Source organism: Callospermophilus lateralis, chromosome 3, assembly GCF_048772815.1.
Source record: "Callospermophilus lateralis isolate mCalLat2 chromosome 3, mCalLat2.hap1, whole genome shotgun sequence".
Taxonomy (NCBI): Eukaryota; Metazoa; Chordata; class Mammalia; order Rodentia; family Sciuridae; genus Callospermophilus; species Callospermophilus lateralis.
In genome coordinates, this window is record NC_135307.1 from 62253178 (window position 1) to 62273051 (window position 19874).

Here is a 19874-nt window from a genome sequence, read left to right on the forward strand (position 1 = left end):
CCCAGTCTTCCACTTCCAGAGTAACAAGGATCAGACTTAACAACTGGCAAACGGCAAAATAACTGAAGCTACTATTTTTCAGACACCAGAGGATGGGCAGCATAGAACTGTGAGCCCTGAGTTCATAGGGAAATAAGGGGGAGTTCTAACACTTCTGCCTGCAGGCATTTTTCTGAAAGGAAGGCACCAGAAGGGAGAATCTAAACAGCCCTGCTGCCAGGCGGAATTGAGGAGACAGAGGAGTTTGAAAGAAGCTGAGTTGTTGGGAGTTTCCGGGCAAAGCTGTGTAAACAGGGAGCTACATGGAAAAAGAACTCCAGAAGTCTGCATGTGGCCCCTGTGAGTACGAGCCTGGGCAAAAGAAGACAGGAGTCTTTTGTTGTTATTCTCAAAGGTCTTAAGGGATGAGGAGTCTATAAGTTCTGACCATCCAGAATAGAGTCCTTAATGGCCATCAAGGGCATGCATTGATGCTCCCAAATATGTTACACCTTAGTAATATGCCTGAACTGCCCCTCCAGTAAAGACTTCTCTAGAACTTCCTAGCAGAGTTTTAAAAATAAGACTCGAAGGGAGTCATAGTATAATTTGTTTGCCAAAATAAAGTCCAACACTTATTAAAGGAAAATGAATAAAATAACATTCACAGTTGTCCAGCATTCAATTACTAGCCATGGGAAGAAGCAGAAAAATATTACTCGCAACCAGAGACTAACATCAGAAATGACAGATGATGTAACTACCAGACATGGACACTGAAACAACTAATAAGGGCTGGAAGTGTTGCTCAATGGTCGAGTACTAAGCTCCAGCACTGCAAAGTAAAACAAAAACAACAAAACCTAGTTATTGTAAATGAATAGAAATATTTAAAGGAAAATGAATGTGTTAGGAGAGAATTAGATTTTTAAAACATGGAATTTCTAGAGATGAAAAACACATTAAATGAAAATTCCACTACATGATCTATAGTTAACAATGTACTATATTATTGTAAATCAATGAGAGTAAATTTTTAGTGTTCTCACCACAGAAAAAGTAAGTATGTGAGGTAATACATATATTAACTTGAGTTAGCCATTTCACAATGTATAAATATTTCAAAATTTGTTTTACCTAATATGTATATGTAATATTTTGTCAATTAAAAATAAATTAGAAAAATAAAAGGAGTACTTTAAACTATATTAAAAATGTAAATAATAAAATTACATATATAAAGATAAAAATTTACTGCATGAGATTTGTAACAGATTAGACACTGCAGAAAAAAAAGCAGCTAAAGAAAACAATGGAAACTTAAAAATGAAACAGAAAATGGAAGGAGGAGAAGAGAACAGAGCTTTAGTGAACCATAAGAGTATAATAGCATGGGCTGGGGATGTGGCTCCAGCGGTAGCGCGCTCGCCTGGCATGCGTGTGGCCCGGGTTCGATCCTCAGCACCACATACAAACAAAGATGTTGTGTCCGCCGAAAACTAAAAAAATAAATAAATATTAAAATTCTCTCTCTCTCTCTCTCTCTCTCTTTAAAAAAAATAGTTTAAAAAAAAAGAGTATAATAGCAGGTACTCTAACATGTGTTAGTGCATTCTGAAGAAAAAAAAGAAAAAAGCAGAGGTGAAGAGAAAAAAAATTATAGCCCAATTTTCTTATAGTTGAAGATTTATAAAGCTCAATCAGTCCCAGTTACAAATATGTCAGCACACATAATCAGATGGCTAAAAATTAGTGATAAAAATGTTAGCAGCCAAAGGAATAAACAAGAGAGACTTATCATCTGAAACTATGAACACCAAATGACAGTAAATAGAATGGCAATTTTTTTTTGTTTGTTTTGTTTTAAAGAGAGAGTGAGAGAGGGAGAGAGAGAGAGAGAGAAAGAGAATCCCAACATTTGTTTTTTTTTTTTTAGTTATCTGCGGACACAACATCCTTGTTTGCATGTGGTGCTGAGGATCGAATCCGGGCCGCACGCATGCTAGGCGAGCGCGCTACCTCTTGAGCCACATCCCCAGCCCCAGAATGGCAACTTTAATACTAACATTTAAAAAATGTTAACCTAAAATCCTATAATCAGAAAAATATGCAAAAATAAAGGCAGTGGGCTGGGGGTATTGCTCAGTGATATGTAAGTTTAACATGTCCAGGCCCTAGGTTTAATTCCCAGCACCAAAAATAAACACAACCCCAGAATCCAAGAAAAGGTTGGAGATGTAGCTCAGTGGTAAAGCACTTGCCTAGCATGCGTGAGATCCTGGGTTCAATACCCAACACCATGGGGAAAAAAATGAGAATAATAATAATAATAATAATAATAATAAAGGCAAGATAACAAAATTCTTAAGCTCTGGCTTTGATAGCACATACATTAAAATTAGAACAATGCAGGTTATTAATATGACGCTCAGGCAAGGATGACATGAATTGGTGATTTCTTTTTTTAATATTATTTTTTTAATTGTAGATGGATGTAATACTTTTATTTTGTTTATTTTTTTATTTGGTGCTGAGGATTGAACCCAGTACCTTGTGCAGGCAAGTGCTCTGCCACTGAGCCACAACCCCAGCTCCTGTTTCATTTTTTAAAGTGTTCTCAATACACAAAAAAATAAGTATATGACATAATATACATGTTAATTAGCTTGACTTAGCCATTCCAGAATGTATATGATTTTTTTGATAGAACTTTTGCATGCTAAGCAAACCACTAACCTACATCTCCAGATCCTATATGCATATTTCAAAATATGTTGTATTTCATAAATATAAATATTTATATTCTTTATCTATATACATATATATATTTCTCCCACCCTAAGCTGATTTTGAACTCCTCAAGTGATGCTCCCACACAATCTCCCAAGTAGCTAGACTACATGTGCGTGCCACTACACCCAGCTCCAGCGTATTCAAATTTTATTTCTCAACTTAAAAAATAAAAGCCAGGCATGGTGGCACATGCTTATGAATCTAGCCACTCAGGTGGTCAAGGCTGGAAGATGACAAATTCAAGGCCAGCCTCAGCAACTTAGTGAGATGCTGTCTCAAAAAGGGGACTATGGTTGTGGCTCAGTGGTAGAGCACTTGCCTTGCATGTGTGAGGCACTGAGTTTAATTCTCAGCACTGTGTAGAAATAAATGAATAAAGTAAAGGTCTATCAACCACTAAAAACAGTTTTTAAAAATTGTAAAAAAATAAAGAAATAAAAAGGGCTGGGAATGTAGCTAAATGGTAAAATGTCCCTGAGTTTAATCCCACCACGACCAAAAATAAATAAATAAATAAAACTTTTGATTCTTCAAACTGGGCGCCGTGGCACACGTCTATAATTCTAGCGGCTTGGTTGGCTGAGGCAGGAGGATCTTGAGTTCAAAGCCAACCTCAGCAAAAGCCAGGTACTAAGTGACTCAGTCACTGTCTCTAAATAAAATACAAAATAGGGCTGAGGACATCCTCAGTGGCTGAGTGCTCCGGAGTTCAATGCCTGGTGGCCGCTCCCCTCAAAAAAAAAAAGAAAAAAATTCTTCAGATAAACAAAATATAAGATTACTGATTGCTAGCATGTGTGCACTACAAGAAATATTAAAGAATATTCCTCAGGCAAGGTAAATAAAAACAGATGGAAACTTGGATCTATGCAAATACATGAAAAGCATCAGACATGGTAAGTCTGGACAAATATAAAAGGCTTTTCTTATTTTTAAATTTCTTGAATAAATAATTCACTGTTTAAAATCCAAATGTACTATGAGGTTTTATAACAAAAAATTAAAATGTATGACAATATTGCAAAGGACAGCAGGAGGAAAGGAAATATACTGTCAAAATGTTTTTTAACATTAACGCAAAGGAGTATAAGATCGTTTCAATGGTAGACTGTGAAAAAGTTAAAGATGTCTATTTGTAAGTCTAGAGAAATTCCTCAGCCAGGCACCTTTAGTCCCAGCAAGACAGGGGGCTGAGGTGGGAGGATCGCTTGTACCCAGGAGTTTGAAGCCAGCCTAGGCACCATAGTGAGTCCCCATCTCAAAACAAACAAAAATGAAATTCAGTCCAAAAGAAAGTAGGCTATCAAGATTATATGGACTCTCTACTGTCCTATATCATATCTAAAAAGAGCAACTACCACCAAAAAAACCCCAAAAACATGGAAATGTGGGAATGAAAGAGTTGCCGTGGTAATACTAATCCCATCTTTACCCACAGGCATTTGTTGTGGAATACCTGCTCTATTCCAGAACCCCACCCCACCCCGAACACTCAAAGAACAGGTAGGCAAATAGATTACAAGATAGTAGATTTAGACCCAGTCACTGATGATTACATTACATGTAAATGGTCTAAACACTCCAATAAAAAGTGTGAGGCTGGATCAATAAAGCCAGGTACAACTACACGCAGTCTACAAGAAACCTACCTTAAAGACACAAGTGGGTTAACAGTGAAAGGGTGCAGGGTGGATATATGCCATCAAACACTAAACATAAGAAGCTGGAGTGACTATACTTACTATCAGGTAAGTAGTATTCATAACCAGGAATAAAGAGTGCTCTTTTATAATAATTAAAGGGCAAAATCATCAAGAGATAAACCTAAATCGACATGCAGCCAATAGCAGAACTTCAAAATACATGAAATAGAAAGCTTCTCGGGAGATTCTGATGCACATTAAGCAGTGTGTCTCATTGTGAATGTTGCACACCTTGCTGTCTTGTTCAGTTGGCCTGAGGTGGGCTCAGATGTTCTGCATTTTGAACACACTTCCAGGTGATCACTTTTTATGTGGTATTTAAATGCACCCTAATCATTGATTGTACCTGACTAAACATGGCAAGGCACATAATTGGCTACAATTATATTGCAAAGAGTGACTAGAGGCAGTATGGAGAGACAAGAGCAAAAATATGAATATACATACATACATATATATTTTAGTTGTAGTTGGACACTAAACTACAACTTTCTATTTATTTATTTATTTTTATGTGGTGCTGAGGATCGAATCCAGCGCCTCGCACGTGCTAGGCGAGCGTTATACCGCTGAGCCACAACCCCAGCCCAAATATATATTTACATATATTATAAAATTGGCCAGGAAAGGAACACTGGGGTAGGAGGAGAGTTCAGGGGACAAAGGTAACAAGCATAATATGGAAAGGCCAACCAAGCTCTAGGACAGGCCGGAAGGCAAGGGAGACAGGCTAGGGAACAGAAAGGGTTGAGAGCCCGAGGTCATCAGGACATTTGGCAGATGGTGAGGTTGGAGGAAGCTAGCCGATGGACTGAGGATATTCAAGGATAGAAACCTTAGAGGGGGATAATTTCCTAGTGATTCCCTTCCTATCTGCTCCAGTGCACAGTCTGACCTCTAAGTCTGCTCTACGAAAGATGTGTTGCCTTGAAGACAATAGCAATCCCTTCAACGACTTTAAGGAGCCTGTGCCAGCTCATCTAGCACACACCTTTCTGTAATTATGCGCTTCTACAGCATGCTGAATTGGAGATATATTGTGAAAAGTTTGGTTTAAAAGCCTCTTCTGTGCCAAAGGTGATTTGCTTTATGCTTTTCAAGAGAGAAGGGAGAAGACTAACAAGAACTGATTGCATCACTTAACTGAGACAGGCCCTGGGTCCTTGTCATCAGTGTTTGAATTTAAGGTCTCTGGACTGTAATTTTAAAGAAATAGGATAGATCATTGTTTCTTCCTTGGAAGCCTGGGGTTGGAGGAATTGCCCTAGTAATGCCGACTCTCACCTATAGGCTTTATAGGTGACCCCCTGGGCTTGGCCAAATATAGGGCCCCTCCTGTCTTAAAGAAAAAGAGTGGCTGAGTCTTGGAGTGTGGTCTCCAGGGTGAATAGGTAGCAGTGCACCCAACGCTTCTGGGCCCTTTCCACCCAATGGCGCTGGCCCTTCCAGACATTGCTTTGCCGCTGATGCTCGCAGTGAACCCAGATGCCTGGCAGAAGGATGGTCCCTACTTCTACCTACAATGCAGTTCTGAGAAGGGTTACTATAAAGCCCACCCAAGTCATGAAGCCAATTCCAAATGGGAAGGTGCAGTTGTAAGGACAGGGGAATGTTAGGGAACTATTTGAGGGTGCTGGTACTGAAAGGCTGTTGAGGACACATGCTTGTGAGGATAGTCCCAGTGCAGCTCTGAAGATCTAAAGATGGACAACCTTGACATCCCAATAGAGGGTGGCTTCTCTGAGCCAGACCCACTGGGCCTTTTTAAGTATTTTAAGAAAGTACCCTTCTTTCATGTGTAAGGCTAGTGATCACCAGTGACAAATATTTAGACCTATGTCACTTGTGAAAAATATCACCCAGTTATTCTGCAACCTACCAATGTAGACACTGGGATGACAGCATTTGTATAAAAGATTCTGGGTGGGCACTTCAACAGACCCCTGCTCCCAGCAATGAGGCAGTGTTGGTGGCCCACATGGAGCATGAGCACACCGTCTTGAGAACCTGTGGATAGGAAGAGGGCTCCGGCTTCCCAACAGACAGCCTCCTCCCCTCTGCTGGGAGATTCTCTCATAAGATGTCTTTGTAGCTCTAGTAAGTGCGGAAAGGTCGGATAAAAACATAAAACTTTTTTTTGAAGGGGGCGGCCAGGGATTGAATTCAGGGACACTCAGCCACTGAGCCATATCCCCAGCCCTATTTTGTATTTTATTTAGAGACAGGGTCTCACTGAGTTGCTTAGTGCCTGGCTTTTGCTGAGGCTGGCTTTGAACTTGTGATCCTCCTGCCTCAGCCTCCCGAGCCGCTATCGCACCTGGCAAACATGAGACTTTGACACCTGCCACCCTGGCCCTCAGCCACAGTCTGCATAGACAATCTTCTCCCCCTGCTTGGTCTCTGACTCCCCACTCCATGCTGCCCCTGCATGGGAATGCCCTGCTCATCCATAACGGTGACTCTATGTTTCTATGACCAACTGCCCTAATCGCCCTTGTGCTGTTTCTACCTCACTCTCACTGTTTAACTTACTCCTCAGGATAAACGCAGGGCTCAGTAAGTAAGAACTACTGTTACAAGGCAATTAAACTCTTTTAAGAGTTTTGTGCACTTTCTGTATGTACATTGCTTTAATGAAATTTACTCCCCAGAAATATTTAATACTATTGTTAGTATTGCCAGAAGGAAAGTTAAAAAAAACTCACATTGCCCTGAAGTTGCTCTGCATCCTAGCAGAGGGCTGTCACCCTCAGGCAGTCAGTCCAGCTGCCTAGATAAGGAATCTCCTTCACCTCCTACTTCTCTGCGGAGCTGTCCTTGTAGCACTGAAAGTGCCACAAGGTGTGATGAAAACATATGGCTATATTTGTTTTTGTGTTTTTAAAATTTCTCATGTTCTATTTTGTTTTAGGTTGGTTTTTTTTTTTTTTTTTTTTTTTTTTTTTTTTGGTACTGAGGATTGAACCCAGTGGTACTTTAACCACTGAGCCACACCCTAGCCCTATTTTGTATTTTTATTTAAAGACAGGGTCTCACTGAGTTGCTTAGCACCTTGCTAAGTTGCTGAAGCTGGCTTTGAACTCATGATCCTCCCGTCTCAGCCTCCCTAGCCTCTGGGATTTATAGGAGTGTGCCACAGCACCCAGCTAAGGAATGTTTTTAAAGTTGCTAAGTACATTAGCCTTCGTGAGATCCAGCCTTACCTTGATCCCGTCTTACATTGTTCCTATTAGAGATGGTAGGCAAAGGAGAAGGTTATGCTGGTATAAAGATCCCATCGGGATTCAGGAAATATGATTTTTTTAGGTTTGATAATGTAATGTGGTTATATTATTTTTGTGTTGCTGAGGGTCAAACCTAAGACCTCTCATGTGCTAGGCAAGCACTTTACCACTGAACTATACCTAGTCCTAGTATGGTTTTTTTTTTAAGTCATCTTTTAAAGTATATATAGAAATAAAATGAAGTAATATCTAGGATTTACTGTGGGAAGGAGTAGATGAAACAAGATTGCCCATAAATTGATAATTGTTGAAACTAGGTGGTGGATATTGATCTCTGCTTTTTTTATGTTTGAAATTTTCCATAATGGCAAGTTTTAAAAGATTTTTAAAAATGGAATAACCAAGTTTGATCCTATCTTGACTATTGCATAGCTGTGGTGTGGAAGCCAGGTACCTGACACTGGCCATGAGTGCTGGCTCCTTGCCCTCCAAAGGCTTTGCCCTTTGCAGACCCTCAAGTCCACTGCTCCATTCAGCACCCACCACCCAGCCCCTCCCAAGCCCAGGAGGGAAGTCGAGTCCCAGGTGCACAGCCAACCTGGGCCTTCATGGAGCCTTTACTCTGGACTATTTGCCTGGCTACTAGGCAGGAGGAACTTACAGGGAGGCCAAGGTGGCTCTACTGTGTCAGGTGCACGTCCTGCAAGCTGGGGGCCGCGGGGGATGTTTGGAGCGTCTGAAGCTGCATCTCTGACACAGGCTAATGAGCCTTGCCTAGGGATGTGAACAGAGCGAGCGCCTCCCACTAAATCCTGGTGACGTTTAACAACCTTTGCTTCACCACCTCCCGAGATTGCTTCTGGCTGGACGCAGAATGCCCGTATAAAAGAGGGCATTGCCCTCCTCCTACAGCTTTACAATGCCAGTTGTTAGGAAGCTGCCAGCTGTGCCCAGCATCAGTATGAGCATCCCCAAATAAGAAAAGCCACTGTGTTCTGAATACCCAATCTCAAGCCTCTCGGCTTGTCTCACTCACTTGGCTCATCTTCTGCAGTCTGGCTGAGGAGTCAGCTGTGGTACAGGGGACCCTAGAGACTTTCTGTTCTAGGAATCGGAAGGACTCATTAAGCCGACACTTGACAGCTGATTTTGTCATGCTAACTTTAGCCTCTTCCTAATCAAGGACCACCAGTCCCTAAGGTGGTTGTGAGTTCTGCCTATTTGCAAAAGTAGGTCTTTCTCTCATGTGCGAAGGGCTTTTGAATGTGTGTCATTACATCACTCACTGGGTTATGTGGACAGAAAGAGGAGACAAGGTCAGAGGTATTCTTCATGAGGCCAACTACCCGGCTCCCTAACAGCCATTCACCTAGAAAATATGCCAGGAATTCAAAACTGAACTCATCTCCATCCCCCACTGAGGGTTTAATTTTTCACTTTTACATTTTCTATATCCTATTAGACAGCAACTCTTCCCTTTCTGTCCCTGCCTACATTCATTCATTTTATCATCCATTTCCACAAATATTTACTGAGCACTTACTATGTGCCAAGACTCAGCACCGATCTCTTAGGATACAATGGTGAATAAGACAGTCTTCCATGATACCTGCCTTCGGTTCTTACATTTTTCCTATTTGAACCCTAATCACCATCCTAGGGTCTTAGTTCAGATCCTCATCATTTTTTCCCTGAAAGTTTCCTAATTGGCCTTCCTGACTCTGGATCTGCTTGTCATCATTCTCCTGTTACAAATGACAGAAACCCACCTTGAATTAGCTTAGGCAAGAGAGAAGGGTCATAGTTCATTGACTCATGTAACCAAATCAGGACTGGCCAGAGCACAGGGGGGTCTTCAGGTCAAATGGAACCAGAAGCTGACAGGCTGTTGGGAATGCCTAGCATTTCACATAAAGGTTTTTGTTTCCTTTAATTGTCAGCTTTATTCTTCCCACAGACAAGCTTCTTCCTATCAGCGGGGAACATGGCTGTTCACAGTCTTCAAATTACCATAACCATCCCAGTGATTCAGGACTCTGAGGCAGGAGGATCACAAGTTCAAGGCCAGCCTCAGCAACTTAGTGAGACTCTGTCTCAAAATAAAAAGTAAAAAAGGCTGGGGATGTGGCTCAGTGGTAACATACCCCTGGATTTAATCCTCAGTGTACACACACACACACACACACACACAATTTACCATGATTTTAAAAAGTTGTCTTCTCTCTAGTCAAGTTCAGAAATCCCAAGGAAATGTTCTGATTAGCTCCACTTGGGTCATCTGGCCTAGGGAAGAGCTAGATCTGTATGGTGGGCAACTCTTAAGGTATCCCCCAGTGATCTCCGTCTTGTGGTAGTCATACCCTGGTGTAAACCTCTACTGTCCAGTGACGGTGGACAGTAATAAATAGAAGACAGCAAAAGCCACGGAATCTCCTTCTAATACAAAGTGGTAGATTATGGCTTCCTCTTAGATGTTCTCTTCTCTCTTTTGGATTGCTTACTCTGGCAGCAGCCAGTTACTATGGGAAAGGGACCATGTGAGTAAGGTTGACAGGCAACCATCAGGGCCTACCAGATACCCCCTGCTGACTGAGAGTGTATTCTCAGTCCTCAGCTGAACCTTGGGGTGCCCACGGTCCTGGCTTGACCCCTGACTGCAACCTCATGAGAGTCCCTGGGCTAAAACTACCTAAGTCACTCCTGCATTCCTGACCCCTAGAAATAGTGAGATAATTAATGTTGTTTTCAGCCACTAAATTATGGGGTAATTTGTTACTCAGCAATAGTAGAAGCAAATAGAATCTGTAATAAAATGGAAGCCTCTATTTCAAATCACAAAAGAAAGAGCAATTTCCTAGAAAAAGGAGGGGACGATTTGGGCTAATAAAAATATAGATGTCCACTATGACTCAAAATCCTCCACTATGGAAGAGATATTTTTATATCATGAACATCTGGTGATGTCACTTTCCTGCTTGAATTTTTTAAAGCACTATCACTTTTAATCAGTTCATGCTTTATAAACAAAGTACCTGAGACTGAGCAGCTTATAACCAACAAAAAAAAAATTATATTTCACAGATTGTGAGACTGAAAGTCAAAGAGCTTGGTGGAGTTTGGGAGAGGGCTTGCAGGTGGTCACCTTCTTGTACCCTCATATGGCAGAAAGGAAGCAAGAGAGTTCCCTGGGAGCTCTCCCCCGGCCACCCCCCCGTGGGGGCGGGGTGAGGGATACCAGGGATTGAACTCAGGGACTCTCAACCACTGAGCCACATCCCCAGCCCTATTTTGAATTTTATTTAGAGACAGGGTCTCACTGAGCTGCTTAGCACCTCACTGTTGCTGAGGCTGGCATTGAACCCACAATTCTCCTTTCTCAGCCTCCCAAGCCACTGGGATTATAGGTGTGCGCCGCCATGCCCAACTGGGATCTTTTGTAAGGTCAATTAGTCAGGGTTCTCTAGAAGAACAGACCCAATAGAATGGGGGAAACAAATATATATATGGGATTTTTACACAGGATATCAGCAAAAACTTCTGCAGAGCATATTGTGGTTTGTAGCTTCCTCTTTTTTGTAAATGCAAGGTTTGCAGAAAAAAAAAATTGTAAAACCTCCATCTAGGCTAAAACTATGGGACAAAGGGTAAATTATGTACCCACCCACTGACATGTACCCACCCACTGAATACAAATCTAAAAGAATTTCCAGACTCAGGGTCTTAAGATTTTTAGGTGATAGATACTCTGGACCATTGCAGCTAAATAAATCTGCTTCCCCAAAACTCCTCGGGTGTCCAGCCTCTTCTTTGTCATCCCATGTACTAAACCACTGCTGGGCATGTAGTAGATAATAGATATTTGTTGCATTGTTTCATTGAATTAGCCAACAGCTTTTTTTCTTTTTTTTTTTTTTTTTTGGTACCAGGGACTGAACCCAGGTGAGCCACATCCCCAGCCCTTTTTTATTTTGTATTTTGAGACACAATCTCGCTAAGTTGCTTAGGGTCTTGCTAAGTTGCTGAGGCTGGCTTTGAACTCATGATCCTCCTGCCTCAGTCTCCTGAGCTGCTGGGATTACAGGAATGCACCACCGCACCCTGCTTAGCCAACAACTTTTTAACATCTATCATGTATCAGACCCAATGCCAGATACCAGGACAAAACAGATGTGCATTCCACCCGGAACCCCTCAAGCCCAGCCTTGTGGACCTGTAACCTGCACAGTTGTTCAGAGCCCTGTACCCAGTAAGAAGGGCCCCACACTTGGTTTAATGCTCTGCTGCCATTGTTTTGAAATTCTGAATAATTTGCAAATGAGGTGACCCATACTTTCATTTTCCACCGAAACCCCCAAATCATGTAGCTTATCCTACTCTACTTTAACTCCAGAAACCTCCCAGCATGTTCGGATTTGAAAATAATTTAGGGACGAGTCGGTAAACCCCACACACTATTTGAATAATTTTATGAGAATTCCTTAAGATATATAAAGAATTGTAATGAGTAAGCACTTCACAGAGATACTGTAGTTTAAGAATAAATCCTAGGAGTCAGATGTCCTTGGCCTCTAGGCCCTACCAATTCCTAGCTGTGTGACCTTGAGAAACTTATATAACATCTCTGAACCTTGCTTTCCTGATTACAAATGAAAGTGATTATAGTATCTAGTCCAGAGTTGGCTTCAGAATTAAATGAAATAATACTTTAAACACTTTGGTCGGATTCTGGGTGTCCTATAAAGCAGGTTTAACCAGCTAGCCCCTTCTCTTTCCTGTGGTTCCTTCCTCAGTCCTATACACTCCTGTGATGGAAAAATCTGGGTCACTATGAGTGGCTGCTAAGTGAGAAGAATATTGAAGAGAAAAACTAAGGAATTATAGCCTTCAGGGAAGCAATAACGTTTCACTTAAAAATTGCTTGAGCATAGACTTCGTAGATGTTTGCAATTTGTATGCAAATAAAGTAAAGACTCCTCTGTCCTGAGATGAGACTTGGCCCTAGGCAAAAAGCTTGGAGAAGACTGCTGCTTAGGCCAAAGAGAAACCTCTACCTTTGCTGCCAATTTAAAGGAAAACCTTAGATAATTCCAAAGCTTCAGCCTCCACTGCCTTAGCCTTTTAAGGAATTCATTAAGATGCAAGAGGGTCTCTAACAAGCTTGTGGGGGGGGGGGGAGCATCCCCATCTGTATGGGCAGCAGCTTCTGGCGGCTCTAATCCTTGCTCTCCATTGTCTATTTAATCAGGCGCTGATGTGGCTTTAACTTGCAAATGCCGAGTCTCTCACACTTGATGAAACAGAATTTGCACTGGGTCAATCCTCTGATGATTTCATGAAAACTCAAGTCAACAGTCAAAATTAGGCTGCCCAAACCCCAGAGACTCTCAGAACAGAGGGAGAACGGTGGGTCTATTCTACCGTCCATTCATTCGCAAACATGCTCTGAGTTGTTCTGGGTCTCTTATTTTTCCAGATGAATTTCATGATTGCTTTTTCTATTTCTATGAGGAATGTCATTGGGATTTTAATTGGAATTGCATTTAATCTGTATAGTGCTTTTGGTAGTGTGGTCATTTTGATAATATTTATTCTGCCTATCCAAGAGCAAGATAGATCTTTCCATCTTCTAAGGTCTTCTTTGATTTCTTTCTTTAGGGTTCTGTAGTTTTCATCGTATAGGTCTTCCACCTCTTTTGTTGATTCCCAAGTTTGTTTGTTTGTTTTGAGGCTATTGTAAATGGGGTAGTCTTTCTGTTTCCCTTTCAGAGGATTTGTCACTGATATACAAAAATGCCTTTGATTTATGAGTGTTGAAAACTACTCTAAGATTTCATCTCACTCCAGTCGGAATGGCAGCTATTAAGATTACAAACAACAATAAGTGTTGGTAAGGATGTGGGGAAAAAAGGCACATTCATCCACTGCTGGTGGGACTGCAAATTGATGCAGCCAATATGGAAAGCAGTATGGAGATTCCTTGGAGAGCTGGGAATGGAACCACCATTTGACCCAGCTATCCTGCTCCTTTGTCTATACCCAAAAGACTTAAAATCAGCAAACTACAGGGACACAGCCACATCCATGTTTATAGAAGCACAATTCACATAGCTAAACTGTGGAGCCAACCTAGATGCCCTTTAGTGGATGAATGGATTAAAAAAAATGTGGCATATATACACAATAGAATTCTACTCAGCAATAAAAGAGAATAAAATCATGGCACTTGCAGGTAAATGGATGGAGTTGGAGAAGATAATGCTAAGTGAAGTTAGCCAATCCCCAAAAAACAAATGCCGAATGTTTTCTCTGATATAAGGAGGGTGATTCATAGTGGGTAGGGAGGGGGAGCATGGGAGGAATAGATGAATTCTAGATAGGGCAGAGGGGTGGGAGGGAAAGGAAGAGGGCAGGGGGTTAGCAAGGATGGTGGAATATGATAGACATCATTATCCAAAGTACATGTATGAAGACGCAAATTGATGTAAATATACTTTGTATATAATCAGAGATGTGGAAAATTATGCTCTATATGTGTACTATGAATTGTAATGCATTCTGCTGTCATATATAACAAATTAGAATAAATTTTTTTTAAAAAAATGCACTGAGTTCTTTGGTGTGTACCAGGCACAGTACTAGGTGCTTAGATAATGTCTTTGTTCTTCATGCATTTTTCAATCTAATGGGAGTACAGGCAATTAGGGACTCCCCAAGAAAGTCCCTCACCCATTGGCTAGGAATGGGGATGGAGGTGCTCGGAGAAGCACCTGGCACAAGAATTACATCACTTGTCCATATCTAGACTCCATCACTGCCAGGATTTCTCTGTCTGCAATGTTAACAAGCTGAACACACTCTGGGGTTCCACAAAGCACCCTCCAGCCCCCACCTTGGATGTGAGATAGGAATTGGGGATACAGAAGAAGAAAGACTGTATCTCAGAAGTGCTTACAAACTTTTGGAATGCAGGAAGCATCAGTGAACTTTTAAAAAGCAAAACAAGAGGTTGAGGTTGTGGCTTAGTGGTGGAGCGCTTGCCTAGCACGTGTGAGGCACTGGTTTCCATCCTTAGCACCACATAAAAGTAAATAAATAAAATAAAGGTTAAAGAAAAAAAAAAAAAAGAATGCTTTACCTTTAATAAAAAAAAAAAAAGCAAAACAAGCTTTAGTGAGAACCCAGCTCAGGTCCCCAGCCTGCACCCTTGGCCCACGCCCTGGACTGCAAAACAGTAACATGAGAACAATGCGCAGGCTCAGGGAAACTGGCACGAAATTGTGTAACTCCACCCGATTCCTCCTCTAGCCCAGCCACTAGTAACCATGCCACTATAAATATCAACACCCACACCCGGGGGCTGCCGTCTCCCCCCACCCCAGATGGCCTGTGTGCACCCTTGAGTGTGTCTCTGCTTTCCTAAATGAACCTTTTGTCTCTGTCTGGTAGGTACTGTCACATAAGCCAAGAACTCCACTTGTCCTGAGTCAAAGTCCCCTCTCTGGGAACTTCTTGGGCCTCCATTGACAGACAAAACCACAAATCTGAACAAACAGGTTCTGAGAACAGAAAACCTCAATCCCAAAAGGCTCTTTGGAAAAAAAAAAAAAAAAAAAAACAGCTCTGGCCAGGATGCAGGCCATACGGACAAACAGCCCCCAGGGTCAGGCTGTTCCAGGGTCCCAACGTCCTGAGCCCCAGAGAAGATGCACCACGCCTGATACACCAGCAGCAATCGCCTCTGCCCCTGTGTCTTGAAACATGGTGTCCTTGGGCCTGCTGTCCCCTGTGTCCCGATTTCCTGCCCTGTGACTCTGGGCCTCTTTCTACTGACAGTAGTACAGCCAACACTGGCTCACCCTACCTTCCGGGCTTCTGAGAATCAGCCAGGCAAGAGGTTAGGATGTAGTGGGTTGTAAAGGGCTTTGCAGTGAGACTGAGAGGTCCTAGGGGCCCGGGTATTCTCAGTTGCACGTGGATATAACAGAACAAAAGTTTCAGAGTTGGTAGAAACTCAGGAGGCCTCAAACTCAGAACCAAGATATCAAAGGCAACAAAGGGTAGAAAGTGTGATCCCTAGGTAGACTTCACAATTTTAAATCCTGGCTCTATCTCCTAATAGCTGTATGATCTTGAACAAGTCCATTAACCTCTCTGGGGGATGATATTGAAAACACCTACCAGATAGAGTTGCAGTCAGGATTAAAGTTAAAATGTGTAAGTCTCAGTGACTGGTTAATAAGTGATAGAACTGGCTATGAATCAGGTCACTGGATGAAGGATCCACAGAAGGACTTTGCCATGTAACTTATGGCAAATGTACACCTGTCCTGCAGGCTGGGTGGTACGGCACTGATTTCTTGATTAATGGATCTTCTGGGGCAGAAACTCTTCTAGAATGAACTCAGCCATACGTAGCTGATGTTAGGGAAGAGACTCATAAATCACACAAAGCAAGGTTGGCATGTGGCAGCTGGCTCAGCAGCAGCCCTCGGCCCAGCCTTATGCCCACCCGCCCTCTGCCCCAAGGGACCCATTGCTGCCCAGAGCTCTGCAGCAGGCAGCCTACTTAGCAAGGCAGCAGGACATGGCTCCTGTACTGGCATTGACTCATGGCACTCACTCAGGGCACCAGAGCCCATCACAGTGACCAAACCAGTGGCTCTCAAACCTGAGCATGCATCAGAATCCCTTGGGTGCTTGCTAAACACGGACACTGGGCCCAGACCTTCTGAGTCAGTAGGTCTGTGTGAGGCCTGAGTTTGCATTTCTAGTTGGTTCTCAGGTAATGCTCAAGAGGCTGGTCCACAAAACCACACTGAGAACTACTGACACACTTCTATTGGGTGACGGGTGAGGAGTTGCATCTGAGCTGTTTATCCTTGGGCAAATTTCTTTCTCCCGACTGAGCCCCCACTCCCTCCTCTATGAGGTGTGTGAGTCTGAGCCTCCCTCAGGGGCGTGTAGCAGGACTAGGCATCTTCACAGCCCCCAGCATCACCAGCACATTATTATTAAGGACTTGGAGACCACCACTAAGAAGGAAGGGGGAACACTGTGAAAACACCAAACTAAGAGAAGTAAGAGGGAAAAAATGGAACAAATATACATGTGATCTGATTAACTTGAACTTCTCTAGGCAATGTTGTTTTTTGTTTTGTTGCTGTGCTGGGAATAGAACCCAGGGCCTCATGCATGCCAGGCAAGCACTCTAACCACTGAGCTACACCTCCAGAACCAAACGAATGCAGGTTGAACACTTTATCTTTACATTCACTTATGTGGCACTGGGGAGGTACAAAGTTGGAGCAGGCCTGGTTCCTGGCAGCAAGGAGCCGACACTGACGGAGAAGCGAAGCCAGGTGCGCACCAGGAAGGGGGTGACGGAGGCCGGAGAGGGATAATCAGAAACAAGCTGGGGAGATTCTTTTAAGGCAGGGGACTTTTCTTTACAGAAGCAGCTTTTGGAAAAATGGGCAACATTTGACCCATGGAGATAAAAAGGCAGAGGGACAACACAAAGAAGCAGAAGCAGAAAACAGGCTGCAGGTGATTTGGCTGAGTGAGGAAGAGGGTGGGAGCCGGGTCTCAGATGCAGGACACCTTGACCATGTCCATGATGTGCCTCTACAGGTGGGGGAGTATGTGTGGCCTGGGTGGGGCATCCCTGCAGGGCCCACTCTGTTTCCCAGCACCCATCAGGATGGAGGTCAGCCTAAGCTCCTACCTGACAGCCTCAGGGCCTAGGCCACCCAGCACACCCAGGAGAAAGCCCCAGTGCCACTCTACTGTCCCCACCACTTACTGTGATCTGATTAACTTGAACAACTCTCCGCTAGTCCCCTTCCCTGGAGACCAAGGCTCTGGAAAGCAGAGTCAGCCTGGGACAAGGGCAGCCCCTGCCCTGGTGAGCAGTGAAATCCATACCCTGCAGCTGCGGGAGACGTCCACCCACACATGGAGAGCAGCTCGCCTCCTGACGGCTGGGAGTTGCCCGGACCCTCACAGCCAGGAGAGGGAGAGGCCAGACCAAGGCTCTTTTGGGGTGTCCCCGTAGCACCCACCTCCAGAGCTTCTTCCTTTCTGGTTCTGGGCCCAGAACTCACACGTGCTGCCAGCGCTGGTTTCCCATCTGCTGAGGATTCCCTAGTGGGGACTTCTCCACCACTGCTTGGCTTGAGCCTTTGACTTCTGGCCCTGGTCCCTATGCTCTTCCAGCGCCTGGGGAAGCACAGAGAGTACAGGGGTGGCCTTCCTTCCCCTCGTGGCTTCTCTGCAGCAGACTCCGTCCAGAGCCCCACCCACCCAGCCCGACTCTGTCCTGTATGGCTGCCCCTCCAGGTGCAGAAGGTTGAAGACCTAAATGTGCATACGCATCACCTGGGCCACTTGTTCCAATTACAGGAATACAGAGCAGCAGGGCTGGGTCGAGCCCAGGAACACACCTGTTCACTAGCCCTTCAGAGGACTCTGAGCAGTTGCCTCCACAGTAACCTGCAAGAGACTTATTGGAAAGACCTATTGTCACAAGACAGCCTTGGTTTTCAGGTGGCTTAAGGGGGATCAGAGACAATCTAAGAGCAAGGAGAAAACAAGTCTTTCCCAGCCCTTCCTGATGGTTTGTATTCATTTTCTCCAGACAAGGATCACTGCATTTCCCAGGACTTCTGGGCTCACCACTCCCCTCAGGAAGAAAACTGAGCCCTGGAAAAATAGTCAGTAGCTCAAGCAGCATGTCTGTTTGGCTTCTATAACTTCCTTCCAGAGTTCTTCTGTTTACAGACTGGTCTACATCACCACAGTGCTTCATGTACAGGGTGGAAAGCTCAGGACACCCAGCAAGCTGCCTGCTGAACTGTCAGCCTGGCGAGGGTGACCGATTGACTTTATATGACCTTGCCCAGCCCAAGGCAAAAGTCTCCTGGGATGTCATTGCGAGCTGTCCTGGAAGCATCATCTTCTGAGGGACCCCCCAGGCCCCTTCTGGGGGTCCCCTAGATCCTGCCTTATCTTGTTGCTTTTACCATGTGGGATTACAGTTGCCTAATTTCTAGGTTCTAAATGAGTGTTTGTCCACTTCCCTGCTCGAAATCAGCTCTTGAGGGCTGGGCCCATTTCTCTCCGGTTATATATGTGTCATCACCCTGGCAACGGCCTGGTATGTAGCAGGCATTTAGTAGGCTTGTAAATAATAGTAATAGCATGCATTTAGTAAGCATTTAGATGGGGTCAGGTGCTTCCCAATCATTAAATAAATCAGTCTTCACAAAAATCCTCTAGTGCTAGGAGTAGCCCCATTTTACAGGTCAGGAAATCAAGGATGAGAGATCAAATTATTCCAGATCATACAGCTACTGAGTTGCAGAGCAGGGATGGACCCAGATGATGGGGTCTGTAGAGTCCACACCCCTAGTCCACTCTTCCCCCCACTTCCCAAGTTCGAAGAGCAGGCGAGGGCTGTCCTCCAGATGGCTCTGGAGCCTCCGTCAACCTCTGCTGCTCAGGCAGCCTGGCCAGGAGAAAGCAGGCCTTTCCTCTGCTCATCTCCAGTTTTCTGCTACGTGCCTGGCAGTGAGGACCTCGTACCACAAGAGACACTGCCTGGGTCCCCTCCCTTCTTCTGGAGGAACACTGACTCAGACCAGCACCGGGGACAAATACCAGACACACTGAGAACATTCTCAGAACGAGCATGTGGACATTATGAGCTTCAGTCTTTCCAGCTTTCCTTCCCCATTCCCGAGTGGGAGAGGACCACACCCCATCCAGTGCAGCAAAAGACCTTCCTCACAAGCCTTGGGGTGCCAGACCCCCTGGAGGACAGGGATGCTGGCTGGGTTATTTCTACTAACTGCAAACCGGGAAAGCCCTACTGAGAGGCTGGGGGAAGAGTCTGTGAAAACCTAAGCCAAGGGGCCAAGAGTGCAGCTCAATGGAGGAGCACTTGCCTAGTATATGTGAGGCCCTGGGTTCCATCCCCAGAACTACAAAAACAAAACCAAACCAAAGCCAAGACCCAAAGGCCCAGAACCCAGGAACTGCTCCCTACTGGACAAGCTGGAGTTTGGGCCTGGGACAGACATCCCTCCTGCAGCCCCAGCCCTCCTATTCTGGGGAAGACTCTTAACCAGTTATTGTTAATGGCCAGCCGGAGGGCTTTCATGGATTCCTCTAGAGG